Source organism: Canis lupus, chromosome 10 (genome assembly GCF_011100685.1).
Source record: "Canis lupus familiaris isolate Mischka breed German Shepherd chromosome 10, alternate assembly UU_Cfam_GSD_1.0, whole genome shotgun sequence".
NCBI classification, from domain to species: domain Eukaryota; kingdom Metazoa; phylum Chordata; class Mammalia; order Carnivora; family Canidae; genus Canis; species Canis lupus.
In genome coordinates this window covers 60,021,283-60,047,040 of record NC_049231.1, presented here as the reverse complement: position 1 = coordinate 60,047,040, position 25,758 = coordinate 60,021,283, and the positions used below count along the sequence as shown (strand labels likewise).

Sequence of the window (25,758 nt, the reverse complement as noted above, 5' to 3'; positions counted from 1 at the left end):
AGTTAAGTAACTTGCCTAAAGTCACATCAAATTTCATAAGCACCAGAATTAGGCCAGCACCTACACGGACGGTTTCAGTGCTACTTGGGTTAGACAGAATGGGACTTCACCATTCGTCCTATGCCTTCTACCTTGATTCATTAAAAAACAAAACAAACTCCACTATTTTTTAAAGTTTTATGTTCACAGGAAAAGAGAGGAAGGTACAGAGATTTCCCATACACAGCCCCCCAATACACACATGAATAACCTCCCCAATTATCAACATTCCCAACCAGAGTGGTACAGTTTGTTAAAACTGACGAACCGCATTGACACATCATTATCACCCGAAGTCCATAGTTTACATTATGGTTCACTCTTCCTTGATTCTTTTTTTTGATTTTGGTTGTAGTCACAGCAGGAATAGTAGCACACCATGACACAGGTGTTGAAAGACAAGAAATAATCCGGTACCAAATCCTTATTGTACAGGGGTCCTGTTCCATCTGGCAGAGTTTCACATTAAAAGAAAATTTGTTAGTGATGAGAAAGGAAAATTGAGCCCCAAATTTTAAATTTTCAGATGGAAGTATTTTTAAATTAACTTGGTAGATAATTCCTTTGAAAATGAGTTGTATTAAATTTCTTTTAAAATATTAGAAAATGTGAAAAATGAGATGTTTGTCTTAATATCTTGTAACTTTTATTATTTTTCCCTTTCCCAATTATAGAATCCTAATGAGTAGATTTGTCCAAATGGAAAATATGTCTGTATAATAACAAAATTATATATCTCTTTCCACCTTCAAAAGCAGACTTCTTTGTCAATAAAACTGTATTTACTAACTTGCATTTTGTGTTTTTGCTCAAGTGTCAATTTCCCTGTAAAGTCCAACTCTATTAAAATATATTTGCCTGTGGCCATGCCACCTTTAAATTTTCCTTAATTTGCATGCACTTCATATCTTAATGCAAAGTCTAAAATGTCTGACACAAAGTCTATACATAACAATACTTTTGATTGACAGGAAGGTTTATTATGCATTGATATGACATCACATTTATGTATAACAATGACTTTTTGACTGACAACTAAGCAATGATAGAATTCTGGACACCTCTACACACCATATTTTAAAAAGACAAACTAAAATATCCAGATAATTGGCTGAATTTTTCAGTTTTCATGCCAATAGCTTCACATGGAGTTTGGGAGGACACAGTGAGCCAGTGTCTCATTCTTTACCTTTTCCAGTGGTGAAAGATGATATTTTTGTGCCAGTAGAATATCATATGGCTCCACTCCTTTACTTTTCTTTCAATGATTTTGCGTGTTAGAAATTGGCAATTCTGATATTAAATAAATTGATTTTTAAAAATAGGCATGCTTGCCACTAGTGTGTGGGATATTTTCAAGAATCTGATGGTGAGGATAGAAAATTTTTGTGGGATTCTACATTCTGGTCTTGTGAGAAGGCTCGGTCAGGAGGCATGATGCACATCAGTGCACATTGATGCCAATCAATTAACACATCTTTCTAGAACATGTACCGTGCAGTCAGCATTTGGCACAAGGTTCAGACACAAAAAAGGACTCAGGGAGTACCACCAGGCAATACATATTTAAGTGTTAAACTGGGGCACCTGGGTGGCTCAGTGGTTAGTATCTGCCTTTGGCTCAGGTAGCAATCCCAGGGTCTTGGGATCAAGTCCCACATCAGGCTCCTCGCAGGGAGCCTGCTTCTCCCTCTACCTACGTCTCTGTCTCTGTGTGTCTTTCATGAATAAATAAATAAAATATTTTTAAAAATAATGTAATAGACTGCAGGAATCCAGAGAAAGACGAAGCCAGAGTGTGGAGGGAAATGCAATGCCTTGCACTGTGAAAGATTTGACCCCCTAACCAGCTGCAAGACCGCAGGCAAGCCGCTCCACAGCTGTGTGTCCCAGTTTCCTCATCGGCAGTAGGAGCTAGAGTGATCTCCCAGTTCTGTTGTTCTACAGCTTTATGTAAGACAGGATTCAGAGAACAAGCAAGGTCTGCACTGAGCCTGGAGAGCAGATGTGAAAAGCCAACCCTGGGGAGTGGGGTGGGAGGCACAAATGAGTGACGGAGGGTGCCCATGCCCGGAAGAGCGTCTGCAATAAAATGAGTCAGCTCTTCACAAAATCAACATTTAATTTATCTCAATGAAAAAGCAGAATAATAGTAGCCCTACAATAGTGAAGTGCTTGTTCCTTCTTTCAAATAAACAATACAACTTTTTAAAATAGAAAATCTCTAGCTTTTAAAAACTGAGGTAGGCACTGGTCGGCATCATAATGAAATGATTGGAGTGTCTGTGTGACTCCGTAGTTTTGGATTCTAGTCACCAGATGGGGGCATCTCACTCAATCACTCCTCTAGGAAAAAGTTGCATATAACGTGTTTATGTTGCAGTCATGGGTTGCTGTTTGCCCAATTCTACAGGTTCCCTGAATTATGCACATTTCCCTGTGCTCTTTACAGAAATGAACTAAGACGGCCAACTCTAACAATTTTGGAAATAATGAAGTGGGACATTAGATTTGGCTCTGGCCTTGAGACCATCTGGAAAGGATCAGATTCTCCACTAACTGGAGGCAAAAAACATTAGGATGTAAGCAACAGAAAATTTTTGACCCTCTTACAAAAATGACAACACTGCGCTTTTTTTTATGTTGCCTTTTCTTATACCTTTGATAAGTATAAACTTAGACTCAGGTACTCTGCTTTTACCAGCAACTGTACATGGAGCTAAAAAGAGGCACAGCCAAGCAATTTGTGTTTGGTAGTTACTTATGATGCACAACTTTTTTTACTTTTGCCAAATTAAAGCTACATTAGAATAATTCTGCATTATTCTATTTGGAAACATTGGGCCCTCCCTAACTGTGGCCACTGGCAATCAAAATTCATCTTCAGGGCAGCCCGGGTGGCTCAGCAGTTTAGCACCACCTTCAGCCCAGGGCATGATCCAAGAGACCCAGGATCAAGTCCCATGGTGGGCTCCCTGCATGGAGCCTGCTTCTCCCTCTCTCTGCTTTTCTCTCTGCCTCTCTCTCTCATGAATAAATAAATAAAATCTTTAAAAAACAAAACAAAACAAAAAAACAAAATTCATCTTCAATGGTAATTAACAAACAAAACAACTCTGACCTTTTTCTGAAGAGAAATTAAGCCCACTGTTATACCCTCAGAAAAGATGACAAAACAGATTCCATATTATGTTTCAAAGAACAATGGATGGATATTTCAGGCAAAATTCATGATATCTAAGGCTATTCAAATAGGAAGTAAAATATCAATAAATATTGTAGATTTTAACTTTTTTTCATAAGTCATAATACAGCTTGGGTGGTGCTGGTGCTGGTTTTGATTTTTGTGGGTTTTTTTTTTTTGGTTTTTTTTTTTTTTTTTTGCATCGGCATTAAGAAAAATCGCTTGGCAATTAAAGTAGCCCTACAATAGTGGAGGGCAATTAAGTTAAAGATGTTACATATAATTATTTATACCCATCAATAGCTGGGGCTAAGATATTTGCAAATCTAGTAGTTCCTAAAGGTAGACGACACTAACTTAGCACCTCAGAAATATATGCTGCCACTGTCTGCAGTTGAAAATTGAACAACTGTAAGCAAAATAATAACATTTTACAAGCCTAAATTTCTGCAACAAGCACCAAGGGGACATCCTGGAAATGCAGGGGCAGAGCACCTGCGTCACTGCTGGCTGTCAGCCAGAGGTAGGAGGCGGGGTTGTGCAGCAGCCAACAGGCACAGACTTGTTTGTGTACCCATGAGACACCCTCTGAGGACTTCCAGAAATACTTCGCAGAAGATCCTTGCCAGGTGCTAGGTCCTGTGTGACCAGGTTTGCTGTTGTTTTTTAGGGAGGCAGGAAGGGGGTGTCAAATGTTCACCAGCAAAATGTGAGCGTACATTCTAATGTAATCTAATGATTTCCACGAGCTGCTGAACTCTGGGTGGGACAAGGGGATAATATCAATGAGGATTAGAATATGTTCTTAGACTTGAAGGACTCCAGTCTACAAGGAGGGTCACTTCAAGAGGGAAAGTCAGAAAAATGCAGAAATCGTGAATGCACACATCATCAGGGAAAGCATAAGAGAAGAGTAGACAACAGCTGAACTGCTCGCATCCCCCTTCCCCAGATTTTCTGCCCATTTTGGAATATGTGAATGATTCACTTTCATTGAAACTGGGGTCTTTTAGGAAGTATATTTAGAAACATGGTCTTGTACTAATGTTGGACACAAGGAGAGAAGCTGGTAGGAGGAAGGAGGTGGCTCAAACAACTTGCAGGCTAGAAATAATCTTAAGGTTACATACATGGAACTCGTGCTCAGACTCCCCCCAAAAAGATGAAGTTGGGAGAAGTGGAAATGAAGGTCACGGAAATACTGGCCTTGGGAAATCCTAGAAGTATTCACTCTCCATATTTCCATCCAAACCTCCATTCTTGGCCGCCATACAACAATGGGCAAGCTCCCACGCCGCACTGCCTTCCAGTCAGGGAATGGAAGGTCTTGAGAAGGTTAGACATTGTGTCATCTCCAGTCAGCACAGTGTCCGGGCACTTCAAAGAGACTCAATACCTATTTAGGGAACCAATGGCAAATGAAAGAGGAAATGGCACTATTCCATTTTCTTTCAAATTGTTTTTTCTCTTATACCTAAGCTTTTCACTATAAAACAATCTGTGTAACATTTTTGTTTTTCATAATTTGCTGACTTTTTCTATTATATGCATACGGAGTAAGACTGTATTTGGTTTCCCGCTTTCCTGCCCCCTCCTACCCCATCTGCCTTCATTAGGTTTAAACTAAGAATGACCCTGCCCTCAGTTTGTGGTCTTCTCATTCCTCTGTTTCTATTCTCTCTTAACTTAATATAAACCCAGTTCTTCAGTGTCTTTTTATTCCAGTGAGGTAACCTGGTTATTTTATACACACAAGTGCACACATAACCACATGCATGTGTATGCATGCACACACTTTGAAATGAGTTCTTTTTTTCAACAAGGCAAATTAGAATCACATCAAATTTAAACTCAAGTATATTTCTATAAAAATTGAAAAATGAATATGTCATTCTGAGTTCCAGAAAATGCAGAAATGGTTGAAATATGGAAAAAAATCTGTAGCTCCCAAGAGGCTAAAATATTATGATAATAATTTTTGTAATTCAAATGAATACATAATTACTAGACATCAACAGGGAAGATTTACAATTTGCTAAACTAAGCCAAAAAAATTATTAACAATCAGTATAGGAAAATGTACCCTCTTATATCTGAGGTAAATTAATTTTGTAACTGAAATATCATTATGTTATATTTCCACTCTTATCACTTATTCAAACATATCCATTTTTCCTTCCTAATGTTTCATTGCTAAGATAATTGAACTTTTCAGTTTTTATCTCAAGCTTATATTACTTAAAAATCTCCGTGTGCATTATTACAACGAAAGGGCAAAGGTAGAGATAGGAGTTATTTAGCTCTCATGGTTTATGATTGCATTGAAGCTCACAATTGATTATACCTTCCTAACCTCTCTTTTCCTACTCATTACCCTCTTCATTTTATACCAGTATTTCCAGCTATCAGACTGTCTTTATTTAGGAGGCACAAAAGGAAAAACCAAGAAGAATTTGAAAAATAATATATTTTTGTTTTGATGTGTCAATTTAATGCAGGGTTGAAAATGCTGAACTGTCTAAGGTATACTAAATATTCATTAGGCAGTTTAGCTTTTACTAAGTTCTAAATGAAAATGACCCAGCAAAATCAAATTGAAATTTCATAGAGTACTTTTCAAGTATGGTTCTAAAACATGCATTAAACAAAATGCATTCATTTGAATGCAAGTCTCTCTCTTTCTCTAGAATACATACACACCCTAGGGTCTATTATGCTTTCAGTTCAATGCTTCCAAAATGTGTGTGGTGTGGATCAAATAAATAGTTCAACAGCTTTCGTAAGCAAACAATCTTATGGTCTGGTATATCTACAAACCTCTTGTGCTATTTCTTTATGCTTCCCCACTTACAAAGGTTAATGCAAATTTCATTTGAATTCAAGCAAAATATTCTGCATTATTTTCTACATAGACAAATCTGTTCAGAAAGAGCCCATCAGAATTTATCCATGTGAATCCAATAGCCCTTTATGGACTTGTAGACGCAGAGCAAGATGTGCTCACTCTTAGAAATCAGACTTGCCACTGGCCAGCCCTAGAATCACAATACTTAGAACAGGAAGGATTTTAGAAATCATGTAGCCCAGCCCTCCCTTTAGAAAAAAAAGGACTGTAGAATGTAGCGTATATTTAAGATAGGCTGTTTTGTCACTCCAAAATATTCTTCTTTCCCTTTGGTAATATTCCCTGCTTTGGGGCATGCTTTATTTCATATTGATATAAACACTCTAGCTTTCTCGTGCTTACAGGTTTCATGATATATCTTTTCCCATCTTTTTACTTTCAATCTATTGGTATCCATATGGTTAAAATGTACCAATTTTAGAGAACCTAAGTTGAATCCTACTCTTTGATCTAGTCTGACAATCTCTGCCTCTTAACTAGAGTTCGTCCTATAAACAATGTAATTATGTTATTTTTGTGCCATTTGTCCATTTCACTTTTTCCAAGTATTTTGTTCTTCCTTTCACCTTCTTCTGGTTTAAAAAAATAATTTTTTAAGTGAACGTTTTTATTTTAGGACAGTTTTAGACTTAGAAAAAAATTGTGAAGATAATTCAGAGAGATTGTAGGTATCTCACACCAATTTTTTTTATTATGAGCATGTAACATTAGTATAGCACATTTATTATTAATGAACCAATACTGATATGTTATCAAATCCACACTTTATTCAGATTTCCTAGTATTTAGGAATAATGTCCCTTTTCTGCTCCCCGAATCCGTCTCGGATACCACATTACATTTAGACATCATGTCTCCATAAGCTCCTCATGACTGTGACAGTTTCTTAGACTTACACTTTTTGGCATGACTTTGGCAGATTAAAGGAATCAGGTATTCTGTAGAATGTTCCCCAATCGGGATTCATCTAATGCTTTATACATGGTTACACACGATTAGATGTGTTATATATATTTTGGAAGGAAGATGATAGGGGGAAGGTATTTTTTCATTACATGTATCAAAGGTACATAGTTTCAACATGACTTATCACTGTTGATGTTGACCTTGATAACCTGGCCGAAGCAATGTTTGTCAGTTTTCCCCACCATAAAGTTTCTCTCTACTTTTTTCACACTGTACTCTTCGGAAGAAAGTCAACATATGCAGCTCACTGTTAAGGAGGTAAGAGTTTATGCTCCATCTCCATGCAGGCAGGCAGTCTACACAAATGATTTGGATTTTTTCTTCCCTCCCACTTATTCAATCATTTATATGGTTATGAACTCACAGATAATTATTTTTTACCTCAGATTATAATTCAATACTTTATTATATTGCTCAAATTGTTCCAGTTTTGGCCATTAGGAGCTCTTCCAGATGACTCCTGTTTCCATTTGACATACCCCATCATTGTGGAAGGTTTTATTTTTATTTATTTCATTTTTTAAAAAAGATTTTATTATTTATTCATGAGAGACAGAGAGAGAAAGGCGGAGACACAAGCAGAGGGAGAAGCAGGCTCCATGCAGGGAGCCCGATGTGGAACTTGATCCCTGGACTCCAGGATCATGCCCTGGGCTGAAAGCAGGCGCTAAACCTCTGGGCCACCCACGGATCCCTTGTAGGGGGTTTTATTGTTTGCTTGTAGCATTCCTTTACTCTCTGGCAAAAGAAGATACTCCAGATTCATCTTATTTATTTCCTTTCCCTGACCTAATATCAGCCATTTTCCTAAGAAGCCCTATTTTTTTTTTTTTTTTTTTTTTAAATCAGAGAGTGGTATTAGAAACCGAGATCTGGGTATTAGGTGTACTCAACTGCTACTGAGGTATCATTGCTTCTAGATCCTCTCAGCTGATACATCAAGGAAATATATGTGTATTCTAACCCAAGTATATAAACACATATTTATACTATTTCTACACACACACACACACACACACACACACACACTAAACATGAGTTTGTATTGCTGTCCCCAGTTCTAATCAATTATTATGTAGATCACTATACCCTTTTCTTGCAATGCGTAACCTCCTACTCCAAGAGTGAGAAACTTGGCTCCCACCCTCTGCCATCCAGTTACTTAATTTTTGAGTTCCAGTATTTGTGTAGAGTAGTATCAAAAATTTTACACACACCTCCAAGGGAAACAACTTTATCAACTGGAATATAACACTTATTTACAGATTCTTTTGCCTTTTGTTTACAGACTCCATTTATTTCCAAAGTTATTTAGGTCAACAACTCTTTCCCATACTTCCGTCAGTGAAGCTGTTTTTAATATTTATAATAAAGATAAATTGTTTTTTGCACTCTGCATTCCACACTGGGACTCCATAACGTTCTCAATTTTTTTTAAATATTTAATTAATTTTTTTTATTTTAGAGAGAGAGAGAGGACAGGAGGGAAGGAAACGGAGAGGAAATTTGAAGGCAACTCCGTGCTGAGTGCAGAGCCCCGCATGGGGCTCAATCCCACAACTGTAGGATCACGATCTGAGCTGAAACCAAGAATCCAGTACTCAACTGACTGAGTCACCCAGGCACCCCCTAAAAGATTTTTTTTAATTTGCATATCTTAAAATTTATTTTCTGTGCTATGAAGTTCTACAGGGTTTTTTTTTTCTTCTCCTTAAATTGAAATATAATTAACATACAGTATTATATTAGTTTCAGGTGTACAATATAATGATTCAGCAATTCTTTATATTACTCAGTGCTCATCAAGATAAATGTACTTTTGATCCCCTTTATCTATTTCACCCCTCCGTGTTGGTTCTGGCAACCACCAGGTGTCTGTATTTAAGAGTCGGGTTTTTGTTTGTTTTGTTTTTAAAATTCTACATATGAGTGAAACCATATGGTATTTGTCTTTCTTTGGCTGATTTATTTCACTTAGCATAATACCCTCTAGGTCCATCCATGTTGTTGCAAATGTCAAGATCTCATTCTTTATCATGGGAGAGTAATATTCCATTGTATATATTTACCACTTCTTTTTTATTCATTCATCTATAGAAGGACACTTGGGTTGCTTCCATATCTTAGCTATTGTAAATAATTCTTCAATTAACATAGGGGTGCATATGTCTTTTTGAATTAGTGTTTTCATTTTCTTTAGATAAATACCCAGTAGTAGAATTACTGGATCATGTGGTGTTTCTATTTTTAATTTTTTGAGCAATCGCCATACTGTTTACTGTAGTGGCTGCACCAATTTACATTTCCCACCAACAGTGCACAAGGGATCTCTTCTCTACATCGTCACCAACATTGTGATTTCTTATCTTTTTGATTCTAGACTTTCTGACAGTTGTAAGGGGACATCTCATTGTGGCTTTGACTTGCATTTCCCTGATGATTTGTGATGTTGAGCATCTTTTCATGTGTCTGTTGGCCATTTGTATGTCTTCTTTGGAAAAATGTCTTTTCAGTTCCTCTGTCCATCTTTTAATTAGACTGTTTGGGGGTTTTTTTGGTGTTGAGTTGTATGAGTTCCTTATATATTTTGGATATTAATTCCTTATCATTTATATCATTTGCAAATATCTTCTCCCATTCGGTAAGTTGCATTTTGTTTTGTTAATGGTTTCCTTGGCTGTGCAAAAGCTATTTTATTTTGATATAGTCAAGTTCTACAGGTTTGACAAAAGCACATTGTCATGGTTTTACCATTATAATATCATACAGAATAGTTGCACTGCCCTAAAATATCATTGCCCTGCACTTCATCTACTCCATCCCCCAAACTCTTAGCAAACACTGATCTTTTAAATATCATCCTAGTTTTCCCTTTTCCAGGATGCATTTAATTAGAATAACAGTGCCTACCATTTTCAGATTGGCTTCTTTTATGGAGCAATGTGCATTTAAAATTCATCCATGTCTTCTCATGGCTTGATGACTCATTTCTTTTCATCATAGAATAATAATCCATATATGGATATACCATAGTTTGTATATCATTTCACCTATCAAAGGACATCTGGTTTGCTTCTAGTTTTGACAATTATTAATAAAGCTGTTACAATCATTTACAAGCAGGTTTTTGTGTAGACATGTTTTCAGATCAGTTTGGTAAATAAATAGAAGTACAATTACTAAACTGTATGGTAAGATTATGTTTAGCTTTGTAAGGAACTGTCAAGCAATCTTCCAAAGAATCTATATTATTTTGGTTTCCTACCAAGAAAGAATGAGAGTTCCTGTTGCTCATCCTCAACAGCAGTTGATATTGTCAGGTTTGGGTTATTTTGTTTATTTGTTTTGCTCTTTTAATAAATGTGTAGGAATATCTCCCTTCAGTTTTAATCTGTAATTCTTGAATGATAAATAATGTTGAGCATATTTTCTTTGCTTATTTGCTGTCTATATATCTCCTTTGGTTGAAGTTCTGCTCAGATCTTTTGCCCATTTTTAAATTGGGTCATTTTCTTTTTGTTGAGTTTAAGAGCTCTTTGTGTGTTTTGGATACAAGTTCTTTATCATATAGATGTTTTAAAATATTTTCCCTCAGATTATGGCTTATTTTTAATTTTTTTGACAGTGTTTATGCAGTGCAGAAGTTTTTCATTTTAATAAATCTCAGCATATCCATGTTTTCTCTTGTGATTCATGCTATTGGCATTTTACCTAAACCTCATCACCAAACCCAAGGTCACATAGACTTTCTTTTACATGTTCTTTAAGAAGTTTTATAGTTTTGTATTTCACATTTAGGCCCATAATCCATTCAGGTTTATTCTTGTGAAGGCTGTAAAAAAATCTGTGCTAGATTCACAGTTTTGCATATGGACATGCATTGTTTCAGCACCATTTGTTGAGACCATTCTTTCTCCACTGAGTTGCAGTGATAGGTAGAATAATGCCCCACCCCCACCGAAGATGCTCATGTCTAATTACCCAGAAATTGTTAGGCCCCATGGCAAGGGGGAATTAAAGTTACAGATGGAATCAAGATTGCTATCCAGATTATTTTGAGATGGGAAGATTATCTAAGATTATAGAGGCGGACCCACAATAATCACAAGGGTCCTCAAGTGTGAAAACAGGAGGTGAAGGAATCAGAGTCAGAGAAGGAGATGTGTTGATAGAAACAGCATCAGACTGGCACAATATGAGAAAGACTTGGTTGGCCTTGAAGATGGAATTGATCCATGAGCCAAAGAATGTAGTGCCTCTGGAAGCTGAAACAGGTAAGGAACTGGGTTCTTCCCTATAACTCCTGAAAGAACTGTCTTGCAGGCAACTTGATCTTAGTTTAGTGAGATCCATGTGAAACATCTCACCTCCAGAATCATAACATAATAAATTTATGCCATGTAAGCCATGAAATTTATGGTATTTTGTTACAATAGCAACAGTAAACCAATACATATAATTGTCTTTGCTCTTTTGTCAAAGATCAGCACCTATATTTCTATGGGTCTATTTCTGGACTCTGGTCTTTTCAGTTGATCTGTGTGCCTTTTATTTCAACAATACCATGGCTGTCTTCATTACTGTAGCTTGTTAGTAAGTATTGAAATTGAATTGTGTTCTTTTTGTTCTCTGTTGGCTATTTTAGATCTTTTGCCTCTCCACATAAACTTCAAAATAAATTTGTTATTATCTATGAAATAGCTTGCTGGGATTTTGATTTGAAGTGTGTTGAAAATCAAGTTGGGAAGACAACAATACTGAATCTTCCAAACCATGAACACAGAATATCTATTTATTTAGATCTTCTATAGTTTCTTTCATTAGAGTTTTGTAACTTTCCATAGGTAGATCCTTTGCATATTTTGTTAGATTTATGCCTAAGCATTTTCTTTTGGGGTGCTATTGTAAATGGTTTTCGTAAACATTTCAAATTCCAATTGTTCATTGCTAGTATATAGGAAAGCATTGACTTTTGTATATTAATCTATACCCTGCAACATTTGTATACTTACTTATGGGGTCCATAAGTCTGTTGTTTTGTTGGTTTTTGTCTTTTTTTGGCAAATTTGTGGGATTTTCTATGCATATAATCATTCTGCAAATAAAGTCATTTTATTTCTTCCTTTCCAATTTGTATACTTTTATTTCCTTTTCTTCATGTAATTAAACCAGCTAGGTCCCCATTAAAATGTTAAATAAGAGTGATGAGAGAGGGGATGCCCTTGACCTATTCCCAATATTACGGTTAAAGCATCTAGTTTATCACCAGTAAATAGAATATTAGTTGTCATGTTTTTTTTATAGATGTTCTTTATCAAGTTTAGAAAATTCTCCTTTATTTCTAGTTTACTGAGTGATATTATTATGCTAGGTATTGGATTTCTTAAATGCTTTTTCTGATTCAATTGATATTACCATGTGTTTTTTGTTTTGTTTTGTTTTTGGTCTTTAGGCTGTTGATGTAGTGAAGTACTTTGATTAATTTCCACATTTTGAATCTGGAACAAATCCCACTTGGTCATGGTGTATGATTCCTTTCTATACATAGTTGAAATGGATTTGCTAACATTTTATTGATGATTTTTGTATGTTCATGAGAGATATTGGTTCATAGCTTCCCTTTCTTGTACTGTCATTGTTTGGCTTTGAAATTAGATTAATTCTGGCCTCGGAGTTTAGGAGTGTTTTCTAAGCTAAGAGTTTTCTAAAGTGAGCTTAGAAGTGTTTTATGTGCTTCTGTTTCTGGAAGAGATTGTGGAGAATTGGTACAATTTCATCTTTAAATATTTAATAGGATTCACCAATGCAACCATCTGGACCGCGTTCATTTTTGGTTTGGGTTTTGTTTTATTTGTTTGCTTCTCTCTCTCTCTCTCTCTCTTTTTTTTTTTTTTTTGGAGGGGGAGGTTATGAACTGATTCAAGTTTTTTGAATAGGTATAGGCCCATTCAGATGATTTATTTTTGTGTGTGTATTAATTTTGGTAGTTTGTGTCTTTGAAGGAATTGGTCTATTTCATTTAAGTCATCAAATTTGTGGAGATAGAGTTGTTTGTAATGTTCCTTTATTATCCTTTTAATGCCCAAAGGATCAGTATGATGACCCCTCTTTCATTGATATTGATAATTTGTGTCTTCTTTTTTTTCCTCATTAGGCTGGCTTATTGATCTTTTCAAAGCACCAGCTTTTGGTTTCTATTGTTTTACTCTTTTTAATCTCATTGATTTCATTCTAATTTTTTACTATTTCTTCTGCTTGCTTTAGGCTTAAATTGCTATTTTTTTCTAAAGTAGTAGATGGAGGACTTTTTTTTAAACCAGCATCAACATTCAAAATTTTTTTCGAAGCATTCAGTATATTTATATTAGTTTCAATTGCTTATATATGTAGACTTATTTATATGATCTTATAGATAAGCAATATCTATATAGATAATGTCTCTTCTTTTTTGGTTTTCTTTAGACAGATTTTTTTTCTCATTTTATTTCCCCTTTACTAGTTTGGATTTTCATTTTCTATTTCCATTTTGTAGTTCTTACTTTAGAAAGTTAAATTTACATACATTTACATATATTTAATTTATATACATAAAGTTTCATTGTCTAAAATTAGTCAATATTTCTATCCTCCTCCTACAATTCAAGGACTTAGAGTGCTTGATTCTAGTCACCCCTCCATAGTAAATGCTATTATTTTGGGGAATTTTAACTCTACCTTGTTTTTGTTTCTTTTTTTTTTTTTTTACATTGTTGTTATTTTGTTTTATACTGTTGATTTTGATTTTTTATTTACTCTCATATTTATTATTTTTATTGCTTTTTTAAATCTGAGATCACTTTTTTTTCATCTAAGGGTATATCCTTAGAATATTGGTGAAGATGAACTGGTGGTAAAAATCTACCAAGGTTTTGTCTTGTTCTGTTTTTTTTTTTTTTTTTTCTGGGAAATGTCTTCATTTTACGTCATTCTTGAATGCTATTTTGCTGGCTATGGGAATGTAGGTTGGCAACTGTTTTTATTTAACTCTATTAAAGATATTTTCCTGGGGCACTTGGGTGGCTCAGTTAGTTTAGCATCTGCCTTTGGCTTGGGTCATGATCCCAGGTTCCCTGCTCAGTGGAGAGCCTACTTCTCTCTCTCCCTCCTCTGGCCCCTCCCCCTGCTTGTACTTGCACAGGCAGGCTCTCTTTCTTTCCCTGTGTTAAATAAATGAATAAACTCTTAAAAAAAAAAGAAAGATGCCTTCTCTCTTCCATTTTTGCTGTTAAAGAGTCAGATGTCAGTCTAACCAAAGGTCAACAATCTATGTATAGCCTGTCTGCCAAATCTGAATCACCACCTGGTTTTTTGTAAATAAAGTTTTATTAAAACATATCCATTCTTATTCATTTACAAAGTTTGTAGCTGCTTTTACTATAATGACAGAACTGAGTATTTGCAACATAGACCGTACAGCCCTCAAACCCTAAAGTAATTACCATCTGTTCCTTTACAGAAAGAGTTCATTGATCCCCAGTCTATTATTGCATCTGTTAATACAAAGAGTCTTTTAAGATGATATCTTTGCAGTTTACTGCTGTACAATTTCAATATGATTTGTCTAGATCTGGACTCTTTTATGTTTGCAATATTTGGGGATTCTTGAGAGTATGTATGCATTATTGTTACTGATTCTGGAAAATTTTCAAAATGTTTTTAATTTATATTTTGCTTTTTATTTTTTCTACACATAGGTTTTATTTATTTATTTTTTATAGTTAGCATACCATGTTATAGTGGCTTCAGGTATACAATATAGTACAATTGTATAATATAGTACAATTCAATAATTCCTTATAGCACCCAGTGATTATCATGAGAAAATTTTCAAATCTTGCCCTACTACCTTCTCCCTCTTTTCTCCTCTTTAAAGGAGAAATTGTCTCACTCTTTGCTCCATATCTCTACTATTACTTTTGTATATTTTTCCATCTCTTTGTCTCTCAATCTACATCCAAGTAGTTTCTCAGATCACCTTCCAGTTCACCTATTATTCCTCTAATTTTCTACTGGGAGGTTTATGTGATCCACAGAATTTTTAATTTAATTATTATAAAATTCATTTCTAGAGGTTCTATATTTTTTTTTTGCCAAAAATGCTTGTTCCCTTCGGGGATCCCTGGGTGGCGCAGCGGTTTGGCGCCTGCCTTTGGCCCAGGGCGCGATCCTGGAGACCGGGGATCGAGTCCCACGTCGGGCTCCTGGTGCATGGAGCCTGCTTCTCCCTCTGCCTGTGTCTCTGCGCCTCTCTCTCTCTCTCTCTGTGACTATCATAAATAAATAAAAATTAAAAAAAAAAATTAAAAAAAAAAAAATGCTTGTTCCCTTCTTGTATCTTATTTTTTTCCTGCTCATTTTTCTTGTATTTCTGAAACATATTAAATATGGTTCTTTTGTAAACTATATTTGATAATTCATACCCCTTTGTCCTTTACAGTCTTTTTCTGCTGTTTGTTATCTTATGTAGAACATTATCTATCAGAATTCTTTAAAAAGTGTGATGGAGGTAAGGTCCTCCAAAAAGCATCTGCATTTGCTTCTGTCACATTTTGGAGGGACACAACCAGGCCAGAACTACTTGAAACCACAGTATTATTGATTTAAGGATTTTTCAGAGAATCTAGTCAATGTAAATTGAAGTATAAACCCTGAGGGTATGCATTTGTTTCACAATTTTCAAGAGGGATTTTTTTTTTTTTTTTTTTTTTTTACTTTTACATTAAGCACCATAGTTTAAGGTAGGAAAATTTCCTGGAATTCTGTGTGGTGTTGGGTATTGGATGGAGCATTTAAGAAAGGATAATTTGGATTTGTTTCTAACTTACCCCTATCCTCTTATATAAGAACACTTCTGGGATCCTGACTTCACTGAGTTTTTTATTTGCCTTGTAGTTATCCTATCAATGCATTTAAGGAGGTAGATAAAAATTTTCAACATTCATAGTTGTTTTCAGCAGAAGGGTAAGTTACAGTACCTAGTCTGCAATAATGATAGAAAAGGAAATCCATGTCCCCTTATTTAAACATAGGCATTTTCAAGTCAAAAGAAGGTAAGTGATGACTGAGGTCACATAGTTCTGCCCAATGAAGAATTTATTATTTTATTATTATTTTATTTAAGAATTATTTTTTAAAGAATATTCTTTAAAAGAAAAATATTTTTAAGAAAAAATCTTTTAAAAGAATATAGGATTCAGAAAATAAAAATTACTGGAATAGAGGTAAATATCCATCAATATTCCATAGGGTAGACCAGTTATTAAATAGATAGTCAAATAAGTACATTTCAAGTCATAGAAAATTGTCATTTGATTAAAGATTTTAATCAGATTTGAGGTCACTTCCACTTCAAATCAGTGTGCCTCAGACAAATGTCTTTGTTTCATTTAAAATTTTCCCAACTGCCCTACTTCCTAAATACCAAGGGAATCACCAGCTGCTATCCTGGTACTTAAGCCCAAATCTCTGGCATTATCTTTACTTTCAAATCTTTCTTCTTTCACATATACTCATTTATCAACTTCCTTTGCTCTGTCAGTCCCTTGTTAGGGCCTGGCTAGTTCCTGATTAGAATATTGTCAGTTTCATTCTGGCTTTCTAGTATCCCACATCTACCTATAAGTTTTCCAACCTTATTTGAGATACATACATAAATGACACACTCACCACACACACAACTGGTCTATGTGTTTTATTGGGGCATCTTTTTATATAAATAGGAGGTCTAGATAGTGGGTGCTCTAGAAGAAGAATGTTCTGAAATTGGTATAATCAAAGGGGTTTTAGCTTTAGATGTGATATTTTGATTTTTTACAAAGAAATGTACCTTACACTACTTGGTACTATCAATAAGAATACACAGAAAATGCTTGTGCTTACAATCACAACAGTGTCTCTGCACTTCAGCCTTTTGTAGTGACTCTTCTCCATCCTACATATTTTAAGTTTGTCACTCCTTTCCTGTTTAACATATTTAGCCCTTGAATTTTGTGGCCTAGTTCATACATAGATCAGGACATTCCCTCTGATTTTTTTTTTAATGCCATATATTCTCTGACTTTAAGCAGAGAAAAATGCATATAAGGTACATTCTCTCTATTCACATGCCAGGGTGGGAGATTGAAATCAATTCTTTAACATAGGCTTCCCATTATTTTCCTTTCAGAAATAATTTTCTAAACGTTATCTTGAAAGTTTCTACATACCTTACCTTCCTGTTCTCCATACTTTGTTAATATTTTCCACACTGCATCTCCTCTTCTACTTGATCTAGAATCCTAGGATTTCCAATGCTCAATCTTCGCATTATGGCCTCTAACCTTGATGACACAGGTGGTTGTCTCTGTTCAACTGTATCCACTTTCAAACAACCACCAATAATGAATTATCCAGAATGAAGTTCAGAAAGACATGGAAACAGAAAATATCAAAATCAGGTTAGGAGATAGAGTGAGAAAGTTTAACATATAGAGTTGCAAAAGAAGATAACAGAGACAATTGGGAAGACAAAACATTGGAAAAGATGAGGAATGTGAAAGACATGGATCCTCATACTCAAGAAACAAAGCAAACACCCAGAAAAGGTTTAATTAAAAAAAAAATACATTTAGGGCAGCCCGGGTGGCTCAGTGGTTTAGTGCTGCCTTTGGCCCAGGGCATGATCCTGAAGACCCAGGATCGAGTCCCACGTCAGGCTCCCTGCATGGAGCCTGCTTCTCCCTCTGCCTGTGTCTCTGCCTCTCTTTCTCTCTGTGTCTCTCATGAATAAATAAAATAAAATCTTTAAAAAAATACATTTAGATGTATTACAGTGAAGCTGAAGAAAACCTCAGTCAGAAAGTTTAAATGTAGCCAGAGAGGAAGGACAGGCTACCTAATGAAAGACAATCAAATAGTCAGATACCTGATTTTTTTAATAAGACAGTGGAGTATCTTCAAAGGCCTGAGAGAAAATAACTGTCAACCTTGACTTACATAGTCAGTAGAACTTTTTCAAAAACAAAGACAAAATAAAGGGAAGCAAAAACCTGAGAATTCCGTAAACAGACTTTCAGTGAACTACTCTCTGAAACTTACTTCAGAAAGAACGAAAACAATGCCAGGAAGATGGTCTGTCATTCAGAAAGAATCATTAGCAACAAAAATTATTAATATACAGATAAAGTTGAACAAACTCTAATTATATAGAACAATAATAATATTGTATTAGTTTTCTATTTCCACCATAGGAAACTTCCACAAATCTAATGGTTTTAAAAAACACACCCTAATTATCTCAGGGTTCTGTGAGTTAGAAGTCTGATGCCGTCTTACTGGGCTAAAACCTGGTGTCAGCAGGCCTGAATTCCTTTCCAGAGGCTCTAAGGGGAGAATTTGTTTCCTTGCCATGCCCATCTTTGCTTTTTAAATTTTTTAAAAAGATTTTATTTATTCATGAGAGAGACAGAGAGAGAGGCAGAGACACAGGCATAGGAAGAAGCAGTCTCCATGCAGGGAGCCCAACGTGGGACTCGATCCCGGGACTCCAGGATCATGCCCTGGGCTGAAGGCTGTGCTAAACCACTGAGCCACCCAGGGATCCCCAACCATGTCCATCTTTAGAGGGCACCCATGTTCCTTGGCTTTTGTCCCTCTTCATTTTCAAAGCGTTTTTCTGAGCATACTCTATCCATAGACAAACTCCTTCTGACTACAGCCAGGAAAAGGGTTCTTTGCTTTTAAGGATCTCTGTGATTAGATTGAACTCAGGATAATCTCCAGGTAATCTCCCCATTTTAAAATTCTTAGCCCTAATAACATCTACAAAGTCCATTTTATCATATAGGTTAACATATTTGTAGATTTTTGGAATTAGGACGTTGACCTTTGAGAAAGGGGGTATTCTTCTGCCTATCACAAATAGTATCTAATATTTGGAGTTAATGCTTTTCTGGATAGAATTAGAAAACCATATTGAAAAATACCAAGTACTAAACTAATGAATAAGACGCCTAAATATTCTGAGGAACTAGGTTCTCCTTTAGTTTATCTACTGCTTCAAAGAAATTCCAGTAAAAATCTCATAAAGTTTTTCCATAAATTTATGAGGCTGATTCTGAGCTATATATGGAACAGTTAAGGTCCAAGAAAAGCATAGAAATTCTCCACAAAGTAGAATAAAGTGAGAATTCTTGTCTTACCACATCATGAGATTTATCCTAATGCTATAGAGATTAAAGCCATGCAGTACTAATGCAGGAATAAAATTGAACCCCTCAGGCACATTTCCACACATATTTGGAAATTTGACATATGACAGATGTGGCAATGCAGGTGAATGAGGAAATGGTGGACTTACTCTATTACATAAAGCTTGGACTATTGTTTATTCAAATGAAGGCGATGAATTGGACCCTTCCTTCTTACCACACAAAAAAATGAATTCCCGGTTTTTATTAGTTGGATATGCTATTTTCCTTAACTTTCCAGATTATAATGGATTAACCCTAAAGAGGTTTACTTATTTGTGCCACATTCCAATGCCTGTTTAGAGGAGAGATGTGTTGATGCCCTGATGCTCATTATCATTCACAGACCCAGCATCTTTCTAATTAGTGGCTCTGTCCTCTCTTTGGTTTAGTTCTCTGCTTCTTCTGTATCTGTGGGCGGAGAGGGAATGAAAGTGAGCACTGAGAATTATACAGGAAATTTTTAGGGCCCAAGATATATTCCCCATGGCTCCACCAAACTATAAGGCTGGCTGGAAATGTAGTCTTTTTTAATGTCAAATAGAAAAATGAAATGTGTCTCTATTACATAAGTGAATTAAATAACTCAATGTGAAAGGCAATGCTAAAACTTATTGAAATAAATAGAATTTTTTAAGAGCTCAAAGTAGGTAATATTATCTTAAATAAGACAGAGAAGCACAAGCCATAAAGGAAAGATTGATACATTTTAAGCATATTAAAATTAAGAACTTTTGTTACTTAGCATAAAGAAATCTAAATGATTAGCCACAAAATGGAAAAAGTATTTGCTGCACAGAAGAGACAGGGTTTAGTTTCCAGAATATATAAACAAGTACTAAAAACTCTTTAAAATAGGAAAGGAAAAAAATCCAGTAGTAGAAAAACAACAACAAATATGATTTTAAGATGAAAAACAAATAAACATATGAAAAATATTCAATCCTTTTATTTATCAGGAAAATGCAAACTAAAGCTCAATGTGGTTTAATTTCACACCCACCATATTGGCAAAAATTTAAAAGCCTGACAATGCTAACAACTGGCAATGATGTAGAGAAAAGGGAACTTTTTATTTTATTTTTAAATTTTTATTTTTTAAAGGGAACTTTTTAAATGATACTGATGGGTATATATATTGGTGCAACTGCTTTGGGAAATATATAGAATTACTTTGTAGAGGATAACCAAATCCGGCAATAATATTCACAGGCAAAAGAAAATCACTCACATGTTGATCAGGATATGTTCAACCATGTTCAAAATAAAATTAGTTACTGTACCAGAATGGTAAATAATGCACAGGTCTATGGAGAGGTGAATGGATAAGGTGGGGTACAGCCATAGAACCTACAACAGTGAAAATGAATTAACCATAACTATACACACACACACATACAGAGCATGGATTCATTTCACAAACATAAGGTTGAGTGCAAAAAGAAATCATATGCAATTTGATTTAATGCAATTTGATTCTATGCTATTTGATTTTACTTATATGAAGTACACAAACAAAACTAAGTATATTGTTTTAGGATATATGAGGCCAAATTCTGAGGAGGGCTAAGAAATGAGACAAACAAAATGCAGATCTGTTAGCTACCTCTGGGCATAATGGAAATCAGGATGATGTATCAAGAAGGGAAAAGAGGAGACTATCGTATGTGCTTTTAAGAAATGTTCATGTATATCCTTTTATAACTCTACCACTTGTTCCAGCATTGGTTTTGGATGCTGTATGCAACCAGTCAGTGTTCTATTAGACAGTGTTCAGTTTGCTTGGAGGTAGCTGGGTAATCAAAAATGTCTACTCTCTGATTCAGTGTGAACCATAAGAACTTTATGACCAAGAGTCTGAAAAAACTTTCTGTTAATGCTGTCTAGCATTTGTTTGATATCATTACTTTTCACATTTTGAGCCTGAAAAAGAGCTCTGGATTGATGTAATGGCAACAATAAACTTGCCACTTAAATTTATTCAATAACCCTACATCACCATGGGTCAAACCTGTGACTACTCTATATGCACTTTGTTTACTCTTTATACAAATAAATATACTAGAGACTTAAAAAAAAAGTTCTGTGTCTTAAACTGGGTGGTGATAACATGAGTGTTCATATTTTTTATTTTTCTTTGAAGTTTCTTGATTGTATTTATTTGTATAAAATAATTTATAATAAAAGATGAATAAGGAAGAACTTATTCAGTTCTTTATTGATTCTGAATATTGATTCAGAAAATCAATATTTTCTGGTAAACTGAATATTAAAAAAAAAAAAAAGCATAGCACACTGCCTAGCATACAATACATGTGAACCAAGTGTTAGGGATTTATTTTTGTTGCTGTTGCATCTTCTTTAAGTCTTCATTTTTGCCTCTGACTCATCTTCTTTCCTTTGGCTGTGTTCTCCCTCATTCCTGCCACCACTTAGTATTTTATTCTCCTACTCTTCTGATGGGAACCAGTAACATCTAAGGACCAGGAATCCTGAGATGAAGGAATTTGGATTGCAGGGAAGTTTCATCAAGTATGTTCCATAGGAAGACATAGGACTACAAAGCAGGCTGTAAGTCTATGGTCTGAAAGTAATTGGCTTTGCACTGTAATAAACTGACTGCAAGACGCAAAGTAAGCTTGATGGGAACTGTTTAGTGAAAGTATGGGATTGTAAGGATAGAAACAAATAAAAGAACAGAGCCAAATAAGATTACAGATTATATATAATTGTTTGTATTGAAATAAATTTGTGTTATGGTTATGTTAATAAAGCAGTATATAGAAATCTATGCATTCTATAATTGGAATCTCTCTGAATGTGAGAAAGATAATAAGGAAGTAATTTGGTACAATAAACTAACACTATGCAAAATTTGTTTCCTCAAAAGTCTTTGTTGAGTTTGAGACAATGGAATTTCCTTAACAGTAGACACAGATTTTCACTGAGCACTCAGGGTAAAGACAACATACCAAACTCAGGATTCTGAGTTACAAAGGCTTACTACTTGCTAGTTCATTTAGTCTGGGATGGGAATGGTATAATAGCTCTTAAAGATAGACTACCACTAAGTAATAGGGTGTGCCAGTCTGAGAAGCAATGTCATTTGGAGATTATATATTTATATACACACATACATATATGTACACATAATTACACACATATATGTGCATATGTATGTACATACTTTAAACAAATATTTTATTTATTCATGAGAGACACAGAGAGATAGAGAGGCAGAGACATAGGCAGAGGGAGAAGCAGGCTCCATGCAGGGAGCCCGACGTGGGACTCGATCCCAGGACTCCAGGATCGCGCCCTGAGCCAAAGGCAGGCACCCAACCGCTGAGCCACCCAGGCATCCCCATAATTTTTAAAGGAATTTGACTTTACACAATTGTGGAAGCTAATTGGATAGTATTTAAGGCTTTTGCCTTTGCAACTGCTGCTGAAATTTAAAGTCTGCTGGGAAGGCAGAGTCAGGAAGAGAGGATGTGAAGTAGAAGACTACAAGAATAAGCTGGAACCCACAAGCACAAGCCGGCAGTTCCTGTTCCTCTGATATTGATGATATGAGTGTCTGTAGGAGAAGCTGGCATTTTTCATCACCTGGCTCAAGAGTTGGAGAAGCTAAAGGAGAATCCAAGAGAAGGTAGAGCAGTTGCAGGCCTGGCTACTGCTCCATGCCATTGTAAGCCTGGAGACTAACAACATATGTGAACCTCTACAACAATGGCTGTGGCTTGGCTTTTGCCTCCAAATCTTGCCCAAGAACTTGTAGCCATTCCAACTGACAACACGATGGGAAAGGAACTCTGGGAAATGTAGTTCATTTCAGCTAAGTTGACATACTACAAAGCCACCACAGTCTACCACTTGTCACCTTGGTGCTCAAACTATGCTTAATTTTCAAATAAAAACAATAACAAGGTTATGCCTAACATGATACACCTATTCTGCATATACATGGCTACTCTTTCCCCAGAAGGTAATACAAAATTTCTGTTTTTGTCTATGGAAAATGTTCATTCTTTTTTCTAATCTAGTCTATGGTGTATAGGCTAAATTGATCTCTCAACCTGATTTTTTTCTACCGCCTGTGAGCTAAGAACTTTTAAAAAATGTTTTATAATAATCTTATAGCATTTAAATAACATACAGAAAATATAAAATAACATCATTTATATATTTTATATTTTTAAATAAATAGTTGTTTAAAAAATGATACAGAAGAGACTGTATATGGCCTACAAAGCCCAGAAAAGTCTAAATTATTTACAATCTGGTCCTTTGCTAAAAAAAAAATGTAGCTATTCTAGTTCATTTGTACTCATCTTTTACTATGCTGTAACTTAAATATTGAGATATCAAGTTAACTACCATTAACACACCTTATATAGATGGTAAGGGAATAAAAGAGGGAAAGTAAAAAATATTTGGTCAATATACATATAAACATTTGTCACATACTTTTATATGTATCATATCAAAATATGCAAGAAACACTCATAATTGTTATGATTCTGATTTCTGCAACTGGTCACCTGATTGTAGCTAGTGTTTATAGCCATCTTCTTTCTCAATCTAGTCCATAATCCTTTGCTCTCAGCACACAGTCAGCTGAACATGGTTCCCTATCTGGTGGAATGAAGCCAAACCTTTATTCCTGAAGGATGTTGTCTCTTAAGAGTCCTGCCTGAATTGGATTGTGATATTGTTCCATTTATTCTAATCATAGGACATAAGGATTTGTGCAGATCTGTGTTCCAGAAATATTCTTCCCTATTTCCAGTGTGTAGTGACATCCCTATTTCCACCGATAGGATCTATGACCCCAGCCTGTCACCTTTGCCTGTTGATTCACAAGCATGCAAACTCAAAGTGGCTAAGCAGCAGCCCCAACTTCCCATTCAATGAAGTCATCATAGGTCCCCAGCTGAAACTATCCTCTCTCTGAAAATACGACTTCTAGAGCAGCAAAACCTGAACCTGTAGAAACAGGAAGCACAACTTGCTACAGGATCACCAGGGGTAGGAGTGAGAGGAGACACTCTCATTTTCATCTCTTGATTCCTAGACCTGTGAATTCTCTCTAGGAGACACATAGGACCATATCTTGGATGCTTAACCACATCCTAGAGAATATTCCTTCAAATCCACAAGGTCTTACCACCCAACGACACCATAACTGAGTTTCAACATGCTATTCCACCATTCTATCAAATCAGGTGCTCAACCAGTGAATTCCATCAGCATGGCTTCATTCCTACATTTAATTTGCTGTGAAATCACTTCTTTGGTCAGAGGAGACACTATGTGGAATCCCATGATTGTAAGTAAGGCATTCTGGTAGTTTTGCCTAAAGATGTGCAGGTGGGGGAGGTAAGTCCACATCCCGAGTAACTGTCTGTTCTGCCCTTCTGAATAAGTGTTGCCGCTTCCATTATGGAAGCAATTTAAAATGATCAACTGTATGCCACGTAGCTGACTACCTGAACCCCAGGAAGTGCCACATCAGCGTTTCTTGTTGGTATTTGCTATTGGTTGACCAGGTACTGAGGAATACTTGTAGTCAAATTGGACTTGATGAATGAAAGGCCTTGCTGAGCTCACATAAAACCTTCATCCTTGCTGCTTTGTTCACAAATCCATTGAACAATGGCAGATGGCTGGAGAAGGAGGCTATTTGACATCCATATTTTGTGGGCATCTTATCTACCTGATTATTAAATCCCTCTCTGCTGAAGTCACCTTTTGATGAGCGTCCACACGGGATGTAAATATCTTCACACTCTATGCCCATTTGGAGAAGTCGATTCACATTATCTCTTTCCCAGACCACCTCCTCCTCACCAATTTTCTAATCATGTTCCATCCAAGTCCCTGGCCATCCAGCCAAACCATTAGCCACAGCCCATGAGTCAATGTATATCCATACCCCTGGCCATCTCTTTCCAGGCAAAATGTACAATAAGGTATAATTCTCTCCCCCTTAAAGGATTTCCCTTTACCACTCTGCTTGAGGGCCATCCCAGAGTGAGGCGAGCGTGCTGCAGCCATTCATTTCTGTGTACTATCTGCATATCATGCAGAATTTGTGGGATGTAAATCAGCCTGAGTTTTTTTCTTCCTTAGTCAACTGGTTATGTAAGACTTTATGAGGTCATAGGTATGGGTTGAGAATGAAAGAGAGCCCAAGAGAGAAGCAACAGTCTTTTGTAAATTAATCTTGGAAGTGGCACACTATCACTTCCAGAGAAGTCTATCAGTCACACAAACCTGGATTAATATGGGAGAGGACCACTCCAGAGTGTGGAGACTGGCAGGCAGGGATCATTGAGGGCCATCTTGGAGGCTGGCTGCCGAACAAGAAGAAAGCAAATTTAGGGAATGTGGCC

At 35.9% G+C, this 25,758-nt stretch overlaps 2 long non-coding RNA genes across 3 annotated transcripts in view; one reads left to right on the top strand and one right to left on the bottom strand.

The window, feature by feature from the left end:
* Positions 1-22,401, top strand: part of LOC102154536 — a 151,118-nt gene extending 128,717 nt beyond the window's left edge. For both annotated transcript variants that reach the window (XR_005366030.1, XR_005366031.1), the window contains one exon: positions 21,797-22,401. This is a non-coding gene — a long non-coding RNA (uncharacterized LOC102154536). The remainder of the gene's footprint in view (positions 1-21,796) is intronic.
* LOC111097767 lies at positions 4,263-25,464 on the bottom strand. The gene is made up of 3 exons (XR_005366033.1): positions 25,372-25,464; positions 17,344-17,492; positions 4,263-4,619 (listed from the first exon to the last, which is right to left on the bottom strand). It is a non-coding gene; the product is annotated as an uncharacterized LOC111097767 (long non-coding RNA).
* Between the last annotated feature and the right edge of the window lie 294 nt (positions 25,465-25,758).